The 17968-nt window shown below is 37.7% G+C and overlaps 2 long non-coding RNA genes across 2 annotated transcripts; both read left to right on the forward strand.

Annotated features, from left to right (window-relative positions):
- The first annotated feature begins 69 nt into the window (after positions 1-69).
- On the forward strand, positions 70-1438 carry LOC115920057. Its single transcript, XR_004062150.1, has 2 exons — positions 70-490; positions 958-1438. It is a non-coding gene; the product is annotated as an uncharacterized LOC115920057 (long non-coding RNA).
- A 7011-nt stretch (positions 1439-8449) lies between these two features.
- Positions 8450-10588, forward strand: LOC115920058. Its single transcript, XR_004062151.1, has 2 exons — positions 8450-9640; positions 10108-10588. It is a non-coding gene; the product is annotated as an uncharacterized LOC115920058 (long non-coding RNA).
- Positions 10589-17968: the final 7380 nt, after the last annotated feature.

Below are 17968 nucleotides of genomic sequence, written 5' to 3' on the forward strand. Positions count from 1 at the left end.
TACTCAAGCATTCCTTCCAGTGGCTGCAACTTTCTGAAATCATATGTTTTACTACTTATGGGATGAAATGTAGGAAATTGGATTTATACGTGTTTTTCTTATGCAAATGACTTTGTATAATTTGCATAAAACTGCCGTTTAAAAATACGGTGAATGAAATGTAGTTCCTCGATTTATAAGTTTGTTTTGGTATCTTGAGGAAGAATTGTTATATTGTGAGTCTATGTAAAAAAGGAATAAGATTGCATATAATGTGTAATAACTTAATTTTACTTTATTCAAAAGGTGTTTGTACAAGAATAGCAAAAAGAGGAAGGATATTTTGTTTATAGAATTGTGATAGGTCTTTATATGTGGGCGCGGGAATCTGCCTGACATAGCAGATACGTAGGCACACATTGCATCTTGCCACGGGCGAAGGAGGTGGTGCGTGTGTCGGGCTGTCTATTAGTGTGCAACGCCCTTGTTACATTTTACACCTTTGAACGAAGTAAGTTGTTTTCTTTAAATGTCACTTTGATAGTAAAGATTGTAAGCTTTGATACATGTCTATGAAATGTTTTTATGTTCTTCAGGAGAGGAAAATAAGGATTATTTTGGAAGAGGAATGTATTTGATTTTGTACTTGACAACTTTCGTTACTCAGAATAGTATGTCTTCATAGGGATATGGTATCCAGTTAATCAAATTACATTGATTGTTTAAATAAATGTTATTACATTTATTCTATATGATGTTTAGATAAATTGTCATTTAAATGGTTAGTGGTTAACGCCTACCTGTATTTAGTGCGTGAATAATTGATTGTAATGATTTCGCCGTTGAGGGCGAATGGTATTAATATTGTGATAAAGATGGCGGCGCCCATGGAATCTTTGTATGATAATTTAATTGATGAGTTACTTTATGTAATGTGTTATTAGTATACTATAAGGATGTTTTAACGATTTGTTATAGATGACATGCTAGCGAGGTTTGCTGGGAGCTGTCTTTAATAGTGTGGTCTAGCTGGGACTGCATGTGTTGTCTTTTGGGAGCCGGGAGCTGCTCCGGCTTGTTGCTTCAGAGACCTTGGGTAGGATATGATTTAATACACACATTGTTTAATTGGTATAATGTTGTTTATTAATGCATTTTGAATATGTACTTTCATATAATATGTGTTAATTAAAGACAATGATATTGTCTTAATTATTATATTATCATTGATGTAGAATACATTAATGCCACAGTTTATGTAATGTAAACCAACAGCGTGATAATTTACTGTCTGTTTATCTCGCCCACATTGTTGTATACTATGAATCAGATATATGTTGATAAGAATCTATACTTGTCTTGTATTTATGTTTGGCACATCTGATTGATTTGCAGGGTTTTCTTTATGCGATGATGATGATCAACAAATAAATGGGCTCATCACCCAACCTACCATCAAGCTGCTCTCAAGTTTCTTTATTGCTGCCTTATCCGTATTACGACAAATGGCGACGAGGATGGGATACGCAGAGCTGCCAAGTCTCCCGGATCCTGCGGGAGACTCCCGGATTTTGACCCAATATCCCGTTTTCCCGACCCCATGCAAAAATCTCCCGGATTTCCAGATTTTAAGTTGTATTATTTTCATAAACGACTGTTTCACAAGACTAGCATGTTGAGTTCGTACGTACGTATACAAACACACGGCAATTCTGTAATATGAATTTTCCTGTTATCCAGTCGTCGAATATAAATTTACCGTGATATCGTACTTTATTTAACAGCGTAATAAATGAGAGTTACGCCGAACGACTGGCGGGCTAATCTAACAAACCATTGGGAACATGTGATAATGTGAGTGGTGTTTGTGTGATAGCAATTCGCCTGCTTGCTCTGCCGGGCGGCTTCCTCGCCGGCCCCCGTAGCGTCCCGGTACGTTGGTGCCGGTTTCCGATCGGTCGCGTCAGAGCAGCCAGAAGTTGCACTGATACAACAAGCAGACTTTGTCTGCTGCGATCGGCCCAAAAAACTGCACATTTCAACATCAGTTTTTGGATTGATTTGGGGACTTTTGCGATGTGATTTTTAAGTGGATTATCATTTGATACCAACATGGCAGTGTTACTGCAGAGTGGATTTTGAAGCCGACTTTTTTTTTCTGATCTCCTTTGCCGTTGGGAACGCATCGATATAACTTGCATCTTCCGAAGGCGTAAGTCAACTTTGTCCAAAACAAGGCTGTATTTTGCTCTCTGTTTGAGTATTAAAATATCATCCAGGACAATGTCGAAGTCGAAATATTATCAGAAATATAAAGATGACTACCACTTGGAATGGCCTTGTGTTGGGAAATCTACGAAAGGCGAATACTACGCATTTTGTACAGTTTGCGGCGCAGATATCTCCATCTGATTTGATGCTGATTTGACATACTTCTACTTGTCGGTGAGGAAGTATTATGAATCAGCATGTGACTATGCCTTGAAAACCTGGCCACTAGATGTTAAGTTCCTTAAGGAGGCTGAAGTGATTGATGTCAGTTCCAGAAGAGATGTGTCATTTTCATCTGTGCAATACTTTGTTGAAAAGTACCCTTGCATTTTGAACAGACAATCAGAGAATGGAGACCTGGACAAGCTTGAGCTGGAATTTGCACAATACCAGGTTGAAGACTTTTCAGGGGAACCAGAGATCCTGAACAAAAACTTGAGAATAGACAAGAAATGGTCTGCAATTTCAAAGATGGAGGATGGCAATGGCTCAAAGAAATACACACTTCTGAGCAAAGTGATGAAATCTTTGCTTGTGATACCACATTCCAATGCTTCATGTGAAAGAGTTTTTAGCATTGTTAGGAAGAACAAAACTGATTTCAGGGGATCAATGAATTTGAAAACACTTCAAGCACTCCTAACAGAGAAAATTGCCAACACAGATGTCCCATGCTACCAAAGGGAGTATAGCAAGGACCTCCTTAGCAAACTCAAGCAAGCAACCTACCAGTCACTTCAAGGAAAACCCTCAAGCACACCCCAGTCCTTGCCTTCCACAAGTACATCCCCCATTTCACAATAGAGGTAACAGGAGTTCATAGTCTGAAATATGATGTGAAGTTCATATGTTATCAATTGTATGCAAATAAAATGTGCCATATCAAAGCCTTCCATTTTGAGAAATCATTGAAAAAATGTGTTCTAAAAGGGTTTCAAAGAGGCTTAAAACCAAGAGCTTTTGGGGGCCTGCCCCCTGCCCCCCCCCCCCCCCCACCAGGGGCACTAAAAGGCCATTCTTGGTTCCCGCCAACAATGAAGTCGTTCGATGCTGCTCTCTCAGAAATCTCCCTGATTACCCAAATCAAATGTTGGCAGCTCTGGATACGGATGTTTGTGGATCATCGCAGATTATCGCAGATGCTACGACTGAGTTCATCAGCTGAAGGAGAAAAACCCCTTGGTCAAGAAAGACACTTGGAGTGTCACAGGACTTTAACGAGTCAAAGTTGTTTTTTTGCATTCAATATTAATTTGTTGCAGTTCCAAGTATTGGTGTAAGTTTAGTTGTAAACACAGTCATTATTGCCAATAAATATAATTATTGCCAATTGTTTACTAACTTGTACTTGCAGTTTTAGTTTCATTTAGCCCTTGTAACGATGGCTGAAGATACGAGTATGGCAGAGATGCTGCAGGCGTTGACAGGTGTCATGCAAGGACTAGCTCTACGACAGACAACTCCTGCACCAAAAATTAAACTTCAAAAGTTTAAAGGTCCACCAAGAGCCCCAGGGGAACCTTCATTAAAGGAATGGCTGGATGATTTTGCTGTTTATGCCAAGAGGTACAGGCTTGAAGGGAAAGACAAGGCTCAAGCTTTGATCGATCATCTTGTCGGTGTCGTGAAGGAAGAAGTTCTGTGTAGGGATCTGTCAGTAAGAGAGGACTTTGATCAGCTAGTGGATGTGCTAAATTCACTGTTTGGACCTGCAGAATCTGTTCAGTCACTGAGTGCTGAATTTCACACAAGAATCCAGAGAGAAGGTGAAGGTCTTGCTGATTATAGTCGTGTATTGATGAGACTGTATTCACGCATGGAAAAGGCAGCCTCCTCTACAGATGAGAGGAGGGCCCTTGAGCTTCTTCGCGACAGTTCTCTAAAGGAAAACTTTGTACGGGGAGTGAGAGACACCGGGATAAAGAGAGAACTGCGACGAATAGAGATGGCCTCTAAAGGAAAAAAATTCCTGGAAATGCGTGAGGAAGTGTTAGATCTTTTCAGGGATCAGGAGCCTTCAACAAAAGTGAAAGTCCAGGAAGCACTGGTGGCAACCCCCTCAACTACAGAGAGAAATGAAGTCAGAGAACTGAAGGACGACCTATCTTCTTTAACGAGACAAGTGAGTGAATTAGTAGAGGCTGTAAAGAATTTACAAAGGAACAGTGGTGGACAGAAGGAATACAGTGGTGGACAGAAGGAATGGCAAGGAAGAAAGCTCATTTGCTACAACTGTGGTGAGAAGGGCCATCACAGGAATGATTGTTCATCTAGCAGAAGGTGCTTTTCTTGCAAGATGCCTGGGCATCTTAAGAAGGACTGTCCCTTAAACAAGAGTACAGAGAATACCCGAGAGAACTCTCAAGCAAACATCAGTTTGATCCAAGGTCAGAAGGAGGGGTCAGTAGATCCATTGATAAAGAGACTTGTATCACGAAGTCCAAAGTCGGTAGTGACCATCGGGGGCTTGGACATAGGATGTGTATTAGACTCGGGAGCGGAAACATCCATAATACCCGCTTCGGTATACCATGAACAGCTGAAGGTACATCTGGGGGAGCTGCACTCAATGTCTGGACTATTTCTAGATATCGTGGGAATCGGTGGGATAGATATCCCAATTGAGGGCTACATCGAAGTCCCAATACACCTGGAAGGATATTCCCTCCTTGGAAGTTTTATGATTGCAGCGGACAGGGCATGCCACAATGCTACGGCTACTACACCGGAGTATCCTGTCCTGATAGGGTGTAATATCTTTGACACTATCGGTCCGTCAGGGTTAATCGATGTTCTGAAGTCTGCGAAGCAGAAAGTGAATGAGAGAACAGCGGCCTCCTGCTCACCTATCCCTGTACAGACTGGGTGTGTTGAAGTTCTTCAACCCTTTAGCATAAGAAGGGTAAGGTGTCAAATAGAGACAGATGGTCATTCAATAGGAGAGATATTGGTGAGAGATGCAACACGCCCAGTCTACGCAATCAATGCAATAGAAGGGTGCCAAGAACCTGATGGGAAATTAGTGGAAGTGCTGCTGGCTAACAGATCGGAGAACATTATTCATTTACCATCTCACACTCAGGTAGCAGAAGCAGTAATGGTCCAAAGAAGGAAAGAGGTTTGTCTTGACCTTGAGGAGGACAAGATATTGGTTTCTGTTCGTGATGTGGTTGCAGAAGAAGCAGAAGATGACAAGGTATCTGAAAGTGTAATGTCGGATATTGACATTAAGGAAACAGATGACGGTCTTCCGGATCTTCCTACTGGAGTCAAGTTGGACGGACTTTCCAGCGAAGCTAAGATGTTGGTGACACAGTTGCTCGACAAGCATGCTACAGTGTTTTCATCAGGAAGCTTTGATTTAGGGGAATGCAGTGTTGTGCCTCACGTGATACAGATGACTGAAGGACCTGCGATTAGGCTCCCTTACAGGCGCATACCCCCAACGTTGGTCAATGATGTCAAGAAGATGCTCCAGGAGATGTTGGATCAAGGGATAATCCGCCCATCAAAAAGTCCGTATGCAAGCCCCATTGTTCTTGTGAAGAAGAAGGATGGATCACTCAGATTATGCATTGATTACAGGAAGGTTAATGAACGCACTGTAAGAGATTCGTTTCCATTACCTAGGATAGAGGAAACTTTGGATGCACTGACAGATGCCAAGTATTTCTCCACAATGGATTTAGCACATGGCTACTTCCAAGTAGTGATGGACCCTGCATCAGTGGACAAGACGGCTTTCCGAGTTCCTTGGGGACTTTTCGAGTTTACCAGGATGCCCCAAGGACTTTGTAATAGTCCAGGTACATTTCAGAGAACGATGGAGTATATTCTGGGAGATCTTAATCTTAGCCAAGTTATATTGTATCTGGATGATATTTTGGTGTTCTCTTCTACTCTTGAGCAGCATTTGGAGAGGTTGGACTTGGTCTTAACACGACTTGAAGAGAACGGACTCAAGGTGAAAGGCAAGAAGTGTGAATTCTTCCACCAAGAGGTCAAGTACCTTGGACATGTAGTAACAAGTGAAGGAGTCAGGGTAGATCCTGAAAAGGTGAATAAAGTTCAGGAGTGGCCACGACCCAAGAATGGCAAGGAAGTTAGCTCGTTCTTAGGATTAGCATCCTATTATCGTCGCTTCATGGAAGGATTCTCTCACATGGCTGGTCCTCTGCATAAGGTTGCTCTGAAAGGGAAAAGCAGCAAGACAGACTTCGAGTGGGGACAAGAACAAGAAGATGCATTTGTAAGTTTGAAGTCGCAACTTACTAGTGCCCCAGTGCTTACCTACCCCAAGTTTGACAAGGACTTCATCGTGGAGACGGATGCTTCCCTGAAAGGCTTAGGGGCATGCTTACTTCAGAAAAGAGATGATGGTCGACCCCATCCTATCGCATACGCAAGCAGGAGTTTGCGAGGGGCAGAGAAGAACTATGCAGACTTGAGCAGTTTCAAACTTGAACTACTTGCCCTTAAATGGGCTGTGACGGAAAAGTTTGCACCCTATCTCATGGGAGCTCACTGTACTGTGTTGACAGATAACAACCCTTTGGCGCATTTAAACTCAGCGAAGTTAGGAGCCACTGAGTCCAGATGGGTCGCACAACTGGCACCCTTTGATATAGAGGTGAAGTACAGGTCGGGTAAGAGTAACCGATGCGCTGATGCTCTTAGTAGGAGACCAGAAGACATGTCGAGTGCAGAAGTCGCATCAGTGCTAAGTGAGGTGACATGTTCTACGGAGCTACCCAAGGATGATCAATCTTCTTTGAGAGGATGTCAGAAGATTGAGGTGAGAAGGGTTAGTGAAGAGCACAGTGTCAATGTATTGCCCTCTTACAGCTATGCTGAGCTTGCGGATCTCCAAGAGAAAGATGAAGTTCTGCAAGAGGTCTCGCGTTTGTGGAAGAAGGGATGGATGCCTGGTCAGGACTTCGATACCTCGATGCCGTGTTTATCTGGATGGCTGAGACAGTGGTCACGATATCGAGAATATCGAGGGGTCTTGTATAGGGAGGTGGATGATGCCATTCTTGGCAAGGTACGACAGCTGTTAGTACCCCAAGTGTTGAGAGAAACCATGCTGAATTTGACTCATGACAGATGGGGCCACCAAGGAGTGGACAGAACAGTGAACCTACTGAGAGACAGATGCTATTGGCCAGGAATGAGTGGGGAAGTAAGACTTTACATCAAGAAGTGTTATAGATGTACTATGTCAAAGGTACCTACGCCAGCTATCTGCCCTCCCCAAAGGCATCTACTTGCATTTCGGCCCCAGGAGATAGTAGCTGTTGACTTTCTGAAGCTGGATAAGGGCAGAGGTGGTTACGAGGATGTGTTAGTAATCACGGATGTATTTAGCAAGTATTGCCAAGCAGTGCCCTGCAGGGATCAGACAGCGTTGACAGTGGCCAAGACTTTGCGTGATTCCTGGTTTACACATTATGGAATTCCCGGAAGAATCCATTCTGACCAAGGAAGGTCTTTCGAGAATGCGATTATTCTGGAACTTTGCAAGTTGTACGGTATGAAGAAATCACGTACTACAGCGTACCACCCTGCTGGTAATGGTCAGTGCGAGCGTTTTAACAAGACGTTGTGTGGGCTGATTCGATCTCTAGAACCAGGGGAACGACGTCGATGGCCAGAACTTTTGCAGCATATTGTCTACATCTACAATACCACCCCTCATAAGGTAACCAGGGTCTCACCTTACTTTTTGATGTTTGCTAGGAAGCCGACCCTACCCATTGATCAACTTTTGAACCATGTGTCCAATGAATGGGAACAAGACTATGTCCAGACACAAGCAGACTTGATCGACAGGGCCTACCAGATTGTTTCAGATAGACTGAGTGAAGCAGCTGATAAGGCAGCAAGAGCGCAAGATGATCACGTCACTAATCCTGCATTGGAAGTTGGTGATAGAGTGCTCCTGAAGAGAAATGCTTTCACTGAGAGACACAAGCTAGAAGACAAATTCTATGAGATACCTTACGTTATTGTCGAGAAGAATGATGAGAATGATCTCTTCAAGATACGACCTACCATGGGAGGATCACCTAAATGGGTGAATCGTAGAAGGTTGATTTTGGATCCTCGAGCAGAAGTAAATGAACTAGATGAAGTACTACCAGATGATGGCAGAGACGATATTGACAACTATCATGAGAACGATGTCAAAGAAAGTGACTCAAGTAGTGATGAAGATGATGACAGTAGTGATGAGGATGATCAGAATGACTTTCAATGGATATACGATGGTCAAACTGAAATAGAAGATTCACAAGTAACTGTCAATCAGGAAATACCTAATCCAAGGCGATCAAGTAGATCATCAAAGGGAACGCACAGTAATCCTCACCAACTACCCAGATCGTCGATAAGGTAGCGCATTGTTGTGAGTTGGAAGTGTGTATCCTGAAACAAGCGGGGAAGAGCTTGGACCTGTTTATATATATTCTACCCTTTCCTATTTCCTATTTCCTATTTGCTGAAATGTTTGTGTTCAAATTCAATACCTTATGTATTTTGTGGAGTTGATGAATATGGAGTATTGAAACAACGAATGTCAACTTTCGGGTATATATATGTGAGAAGAAGAGAAGAAAATTACTGTTTTGATGATACTTTGCATATGTATGCTTATTCTATTGGCATTTAAATTTGTATGTGTAAATGCATAAAAAAGAATATCGTTTTATCAGATGTTTGCATACAGGTATTAATGTTGGATTACAGATTATTTCCAGGTCATCTGAGTGCAACAAATTGTATTAAGAGTGTTTTGGAATGTAAACTACATGTATATATAAACAAAACTGGTATGTGTATAACATATGTAAAACAATTTATAATAATGTATATCATATACAAGTATGTTTGTAAACAGAGATGAATTTGAAATTTACCTGTAATTCATTTTATTCTTTTGTGGGCAAAAGATTCCCAAGCGGGGAAAATGTAGGAAATTGGATTTATACGTGTTTTTCTTATGCAAATGACTTTGTATAATTTGCATAAAACTGCCGTTTAAAAATACGGTGAATGAAATGTAGTTCCTCGATTTATAAGTTTGTTTTGGTATCTTGAGGAAGAATTGTTATATTGTGAGTCTATGTAAAAAAGGAATAAGATTGCATATAATGTGTAATAACTTAATTTTACTTTATTCAAAAGGTGTTTGTACAAGAATAGCAAAAAGAGGAAGGATATTTTGTTTATAGAATTGTGATAGGTCTTTATATGTGGGCGCGGGAATCTGCCTGACATAGCAGATACGTAGGCACACATTGCATCTTGCCACGGGCGAAGGAGGTGGTGCGTGTGTCGGGCTGTCTATTAGTGTGCAACGCCCTTGTTACATTTTACACCTTTGAACGAAGTAAGTTGTTTTCTTTAAATGTCACTTTGATAGTAAAGATTGTAAGCTTTGATACATGTCTATGAAATGTTTTTATGTTCTTCAGGAGAGGAAAATAAGGATTATTTTGGAAGAGGAATGTATTTGATTTTGTACTTGACAACTTTCGTTACTCAGAATAGTATGTCTTCATAGGGATATGGTATCCAGTTAATCAAATTACATTGATTGTTTAAATAAATGTTATTACATTTATTCTATATGATGTTTAGATAAATTGTCATTTAAATGGTTAGTGGTTAACGCCTACCTGTATTTAGTGCGTGAATAATTGATTGTAATGATTTCGCCGTTGAGGGCGAATGGTATTAATATTGTGATAAAGATGGCGGCGCCCATGGAATCTTTGTATGATAATTTAATTGATGAGTTACTTTATGTAATGTGTTATTAGTATACTATAAGGATGTTTTAACGATTTGTTATAGATGACATGCTAGCGAGGTTTGCTGGGAGCTGTCTTTAATAGTGTGGTCTAGCTGGGACTGCATGTGTTGTCTTTTGGGAGCCGGGAGCTGCTCCGGCTTGTTGCTTCAGAGACCTTGGGTAGGATATGATTTAATACACACATTGTTTAATTGGTATAATGTTGTTTATTAATGCATTTTGAATATGTACTTTCATATAATATGTGTTAATTAAAGACAATGATATTGTCTTAATTATTATATTATCATTGATGTAGAATACATTAATGCCACAGTTTATGTAATGTAAACCAACAGCGTGATAATTTACTGTCTGTTTATCTCGCCCACATTGTTGTATACTATGAATCAGATATATGTTGATAAGAATCTATACTTGTCTTGTATTTATGTTTGGCACATCTGATTGATTTGCAGGGTTTTCTTTATGCGATGATGATGATCAACAAATAAATGGGCTCATCACCCAACCTACCATCAAGCTGCTCTCAAGTTTCTTTATTGCTGCCTTATCCGTATTACGACAGAAATATGGCTTCATGATGGCAGTGCGTAATTATATGATTGTACTTTGTTTATGTAAACACCACCAAGAATCTTACGACTTCAATACGACTGGATTTGGAATATCATCGATATAGATGGAATTTAAAATTATAAATTCTTTCTGACTGAAGCTGTAATTGTCATGTAAAACATTATCAAATGTACACTGTACAATCAAAAGAAAATTTCTTTTGGCTCCTACCTTAGTAGTGACGTCACATTACGATGTAGCTTTTCCATGGGCTAGAATGCTTAAAATTCCATGCATTTTCATTATTGATATTCATATTATAAATTAGAATTTAGAAAGTATTTATGTCTTTAAAATTCCATATGTAATCCTATCACAATTTAGTTCAAATTCCACTCATAGACAAGCAGAAAATGTGCAATGACCCTTTTAGCTGTTTTACAAAGGTTCAATTTAAGAATAGAATAGACTCTCATAAAGTGTTACGATATAACCATAACCATAGGATCAATTTATTTGATTTATTTGTATATGAGAGCTGCAATATTCAATATAGTTGCCTTTTTTACTGTTATCATCAATGAAACATTTTCTCCAGGGGCATATTGAGAATGCCCTGTAGATTTATCTGCTTTTAACTGAAATTATCAATACGAATACTGTGCAATTCGTGAGAAGGTATTTATTATTTATTATATTGTTGTTTCAAAATATATTTACATTTCTCAAGTATTCCTAAACTATACAGTGTACATATTCCTAAAGATTATGTATATCAGTCAATTTAACACTATTTTATATGTTGTAAAGCTTTAACTGATTATTAGGTATTGGACAAATTAAAATCTTATATGTGATCAAAAACAAATTGTCATTGTCATTGTTATAAAAAGTTCATAACATCACTGAATCTACACATACATACAAGGGGTCATATACATACCGTTACTCACTAATGATAATGGCAGGGGGTTGCCAAATAGCATACTGTATGGTCTCCCTGTATAGTAGATTCAATGCAAATGTGTTCTTGCAATTGTCCTTTCAATATATATTGTTATGATGTGCGCTCAGCCCCAAAAGTGTTAGAAGGACGTACATTCATTTCCCTATATCTGAAATTTGACCTTTTAATATTATAGATTTTTGCATATTCATATCGATTGTCCTTTTTTTGGTCAAAAAAATATGTTTAAAAATTTTGGCCAAAAATATGTAAAAACAAAAATTTCCTCAGCGATACATTGCTTTTAAAGGTAAAGACCAGTATTGGAAACGCCCCAATTCAAAAAAATGAAATGGAAGCTCTTATTACCAATCATTTGACTAATACATGATGATAACAATTTTGCCGGGAAGCCGCCTACTAATTGATATATTTGGTAAATTAGTTTATCTACATGGTCTGTGCGAGATAAACGCATGTGTCGTGCACGTGTGCATATAGTCCCATATACATCTTTCTGTACAGTACAGTGCTTGTAACTTTACGAACACTGGGCCAAATTTCTTATCATTTTGATGATTCCAGAACCTTGCAGTACACACCAATACTTATATGCTAGATGATTAACCTTTTCTGATCGATTCCGCAACGTTTCTTTCACAATGCAATCGCATGACCAAAACTGGTCTTTACCTTTAATACAATTGATCCGAAATGCATGCAGGTTTAGCTGAACCAAATGATTTTGCTGCGATGTGTAAAAGTGTGAGGGAGATTCTTGGTAGTAAAAAAAGAGTAGTTTGGTTGGTACAATGTATATGCTAAGTAAGGAGCATAGAGTGCATCAAGAATATGGGAGAAGTGGTCTCACCGTCTGGGAGGTACAGCGTTTATTAAACCAAATCTATTCTTTTAATATATATTCCATAAACTGTCTCATGTGACTGATAACTATAGCAATAGCTACAAGTTTAAGATAGGTTTTTTTTAATTGCATAAAATGGTACAATCTGAGTAGGGATTAACCTGCATAGATTTTGAATTGGTGGAGTAGTATTGCTTGTCATAAAGTTTCTGTGAAGGCAGTTATTCTCCTCTAGTTTCTTCTTTCTTCTTCCTTTTTTACGGGGAGGAGAGGGAAGGAACGATGTAAAAATGCATGTCCTGAACACATATACGGAAGGACGTACATCTATATCAAAGGAAAGAGCCTACATGTAAAAGACCACTCGAGTGAAATAAGAAAAGTAGTGGTTGTTTAGATACAGACAATCCTCGCTAGGGCAGATAGGCCTGTAAGGAGGGTATATAAAATGAATAGCCATCGATTTGTACTAAATTCTGCTTAAAACCTCCATCACAACCATCTTTTTTTCGTCCCCATTTTGCTAGACGGTCATCCCCCACCACAGAGCACATGGTCGTACCGTCCCAGAACTTTGCTCCCAAGATGACCACGGAGCAGCTGACGGAGGATAACGAGGACTTCGCCTCCAGAGGGCGTTACCACCAGTCCATGATGAACCAGACGAACTTGGAAGACTACGAGTACGTCAATAAATGAGCTTGCGGTCAAGACCGTGTGCAGGGCATCGATTAGTGTCAGAGGTATATGAGAAGTGTGATATGTATTAGTGCAGGTATGATGCGATTGTTTAGCTTTTTAGCTGTTACTAGCCTATTGATGTGACCCCACCCAAATGTAGTCATTTATAATGGTATATTTGATAGCACATTGGCCTAGCCTGGGTGTACGGGGACAATTAGGTGGCTTTAAAAGTGATAATGATTCTCCTTCTGCACCACGACTATTCAAGTTTTAATCGAAGCCTAATTAACTCTAGTAAAGTCAGAGGCACGCACAATGCACTACCAATTGCATTTCTGCTGGCACTGAGAGTGTTCAAGTAGTTATAGTTAGTAATTATATATTTTTAGCAAAAGAAATGTTGTATTCCGTTTCTTGTTCAAATGTATTCTTGTTGATATATTGTACTCTTGCCATGTACTAATTGTTATCTATTTATTTTGAGCACAAGTACTGGATAATTTATGTTGTTGTAGATTGTTTTGATGTATTTCGAAATGATTGTATTCAGGGATGGCCAAATTGGATACTTTCAGGAGAACTGCCATCTATAGCCACGGGTGGTATTCTTGCAAAGCGGACTTACTTTAGTCCATGGTTTAATCCACCGACTAAGTATTGAATGCCAAGTGTCCATATGAATATGTTTTTGAATAATTTAATCTTTCACTAAATTAAAACAAAATGTAATAACATAATAAATAAATGACAATGTAACTATGATATAATTATGTTATCATGGTAATTTAGGGACACATCAAATTATTCAAAAATATATTCATATGGACACTTGGCATTCCATACTTAGTCGGTGGATTAAACCATGGACTAAAGTTGGTCCGCTTTCGAGAATACCACCCCTAAAATTTCTAGATTTTCTGTCATGTAAATGACCCCTTTAGCAGTTTACTAGATATTTGGATTCCTTGAATGCTATGAGAACCCATATTTGTAGCAAAGCTAGAATGGTGGTAATATTAAAGTCATTTGAGTACCTTCCAAAGTAGATATGTGTGCTATATAAACATCAAATATTGTTATTATTACCGTTATAGTTATCACAGAGGAATTTTTTAGTCCATCACCATTTTGAATTTCATTTTAGTATCTATTTAGGTGCACTAATGATAATTAAAAAGAAATGTTTAAATATCAGACATCCAGATAACACTGCCAATATAAGTAGAAAAGTGAGAAGTAAATCAGTGTGGATGTATTTTAATGGAAGTTCATCTTTTTTTGTGTGCTGTGAAGTCTGTGAATGAAAGTATGAGTTTGCTGTGTTTATTTGCTTTTCTAAAACTTGTCTTTTAGTCTTTCATGTATTTATCTGCCGAGAGCCAGAAGGGCGATAATGCTATTTAACGCCCTTTTTGCTCTCGTCAAATTATAAACTAATCTATTCTATAAATATACATAGGTATACATGTATGTTTACAATTATATGAAGATAATCCCAGTAGTACTGTGGTATTCTGTGTGAAATCTTAAGTAATCTTTCTCTTTTTAAACATCAAGTTTCAAGATTTGTTTCTTTTCCTCGTTCATTCCATTGTTTTCCTGGTTTTTAACAGTAGATGACATGTCCCTGAATATCTAAAGAGTACATAGGTTTGCTTTATGTAGTATCTACCTGGTTTGTTCAATGTAAAGTGTGCTTAACTAAGTATACACATAAGATGCAAACAAAGATGTCTAATTGGACTGGATTGTCCCCCAGTATCTGTGATGGTCCAATCTTAAAGATAAGATGTTGCGATCTAATGATGTACTTTGGACAGCACTTTACTAGATATTGTAACATGAGAACATCCGAGGGAATCTTGAGTATATTCATAAAAGCTTAAATTTTGTGTAATTTCTGGAGTTTTCCACATACCGGTATGCTTTGTGAATTGGTTGTCAATTTGCGTTTGCATTTTCATTGTCCGATTATAAAATTTGTCATTTCAGATATGATGACAGCCTTTTTGAGAAACATGAAAATATCTGTACCCTAGAAAATGATAGAAAATTAGGAATGATACCCATGCATCTATTCCTTGTGTGATATTCAATTTATTTGTATGAAGTCACTGTGAGAACTAAAATCTTTCGATTTGTTTGTCACAATGATTGACTACACTAAACAGAATTAGCATCCTTTTTCTCGGCATATAAAATTGTGGATATTGAATATTACATGCCTTCAGTGTGTTTTAAAAATACAAGTACTTAATCTGGCTGTTGAAATATATAGTGTATTATTATTCCCTCCAAGTTGAGCTGTATATTACGAAATAGAATTTGTATTCTGCAATCGTGAAAATGTGTTTATTATTGTAATTTATTTGTAACATGTGATAGGAATGTCCAGCTCTTTTATTTTACACATTCATAGAAATTGAGGATGTCAAATATACAAAAACATATCGAATTACAGTAGCAAATAGAAAATAAACATTAACAACCAAAAGTTATCATGAAGTGCTGGTGAATCGGTTAGAAGACAAAAGTCTTATTAAAATCTTATTCCCCAGCTATACATAAGAAAAAAAAAACAATTGTATTGTATACTTATGTCATTCAGGGGATGTAATTTAAAGGCCCACTACATTACTTGTAGCTACTTGCGCCCTCTATATAACAAACCATGCCTAATCGTGACCATTGGTCCCCCATGATCCTCTTTTTCTTATGTTAACTGAGAGCTGAGTTGATGAGGTAACCACCTGTCCAGTGACCTTGCAGGGCAGTCTAATCCCTCCTGTAAACTATGGCAGATACGCTTTAAATAAAACTTAATTTATAGTTTTGATTTTCATCATTAGAGATTTCAAAACAGGGTTTTATTTTCTCAAATTTCAATTCATGTGATTAATGAAGGCATTATTTGTAACTTTTTAATCTGCAAATTATACATTATTCACACTGTCTCTTAGAAATCATTTTTATTTTAAATTATAACCACCACTATTTTAATTTAGATTTATCAATTTTATTTTATCAGTAAAATGACATTTTGTTCATTAAATATTTCATATCTTGATTATCAAAAGCGTTTTTTTTTTCTTCAAATGATTTGAGGAGATCCCTTTATCTCTTTCTTCATGGTTTTTCAGGTAACATAGTTTGAATTCAGAAATTTAATTTGATAATATATAGTTTTAAGATGATTGTTACTATGTTTGTGGTACTTGATTGTGCAATTTTAACTGAAATTGTCAGAATTTGTTTTTGCCAAGTTGGTTTGCTGTGCTAAATTATTTCAAAATAGGAAAAAATCAAATCATCAAGTGTGAATTTGTTGAAGAAAAAAAAAATATATATATATACATACTCAACAACAAGCTTATTGGAATTAAATAATAACTGTTGTGATTATTTCAAATGTTTGCCAACATTGGATTGGGGATATGTATTCAAACGTAGATGGGTATTTGCATAAGTATGTATTCATTTCTGTTTTGAATAGAAGATGAGCGTCAACCTTCAGACAGATACATAAATTGAAATCTTTCAAATAAATACTGTGTATGTTTGATTGAAATATTAATTCGAGATTCAAAACATATGTATCCAACTTACTCATAGAGTTGTGAATTGGATTGAGGGTTTTGGATACAAGATGGTGCAATATTTGAATGTTTAAAACCTTGTTTACACAAGACGTGATAAAAAGCCTCAAAATCTGATGCCGCAAAACATAAAGCATTGTATTAAAGTGGTAATTAAAGGCAAGTAGGTTACCCAAAAATGTAGTTGCCCTGAACATCTACTCACATTTATATCTGTGTGTCATAAGAAAAGGATTGGGAAGTGCTTTAAAGATAAAGTTGAGTTCTGGTCATGTGATTGCATTGTGAAAGAAACGGTGTGGAATCTATCAGAAAAGGTTGATCATCTAGTATATAAGTATTCGTGTGTATTGCAAGGTTCTGGAATCATCAAAATGATAAGAAATTTGGCCAAATCTTGGCAAAGTTACAAGCACTGTACACAAAATTATGTATATGGGACTACACAAGCACATGGCGAAAAAACCTACCCCCCCCCCCCCCCCGATTTTTACGATGTTTCATGTCATATTTAGAATATGAAGGCCTTCGAAGAGCCATGCTTTTCAGGGAACATGTTTAATCTGATGTTCTTCCACCCTTGCATAATAACAATGATAACGCTCACAAATTATTTTTTACTTCTTCCCAGAACTCAACCTTCTCTTTAAGCTTTTTGTCATCAGAAATTAGCCCCACTAGAAATTTTGCCTCGCCTGATTTGAGGCCATTTACCATGTGATGTGCAAACAAGGTTTTACCCTTTCCGCTCTTGAGAGGCTATACATTAATCAGTTGTATGATGACATAAATCTATTATATGTAAACAGTATTCATTATTACTACAAGAATTATTGATATTTCTTCATGTACAACATAATCTGCTATTGGTGGGACTACCCTAACAAAAATAACCTGAATATGCAGGGATTCCAGCCGTCTTGTATATTGCCAAATTTCAGATGGCTTGTGCTCGGTTATTTCACGATGCCCTTCAAAGCTTTACAAAGTATAGAGCACAGGTTTTATAAAACAAAGCCACACTATTTAAAACATTTCTTCTAAATGTTTAGTGGTTTGTGTGAAAATTAGCTGTATAGACTATTCATGTATCTATAGGTGATATATTTGTAAATATAAATATCTTTAATGTGGAGACCAAGTGGTGGTTGTGAGACATGGATGTGTAGATTGATATAGATGTATTTTAGTTATAATGGTAAATATTGAAAGAAAAAGTGCTATATTATTATGTATGGTATGGTAGACCCTGG

This window comes from Strongylocentrotus purpuratus, unplaced genomic scaffold (assembly GCF_000002235.5).
Source record: "Strongylocentrotus purpuratus isolate Spur 01 unplaced genomic scaffold, Spur_5.0 spur5_scaffold_7, whole genome shotgun sequence".
NCBI classification, from domain to species: Eukaryota; Metazoa; Echinodermata; class Echinoidea; order Camarodonta; family Strongylocentrotidae; genus Strongylocentrotus; species Strongylocentrotus purpuratus.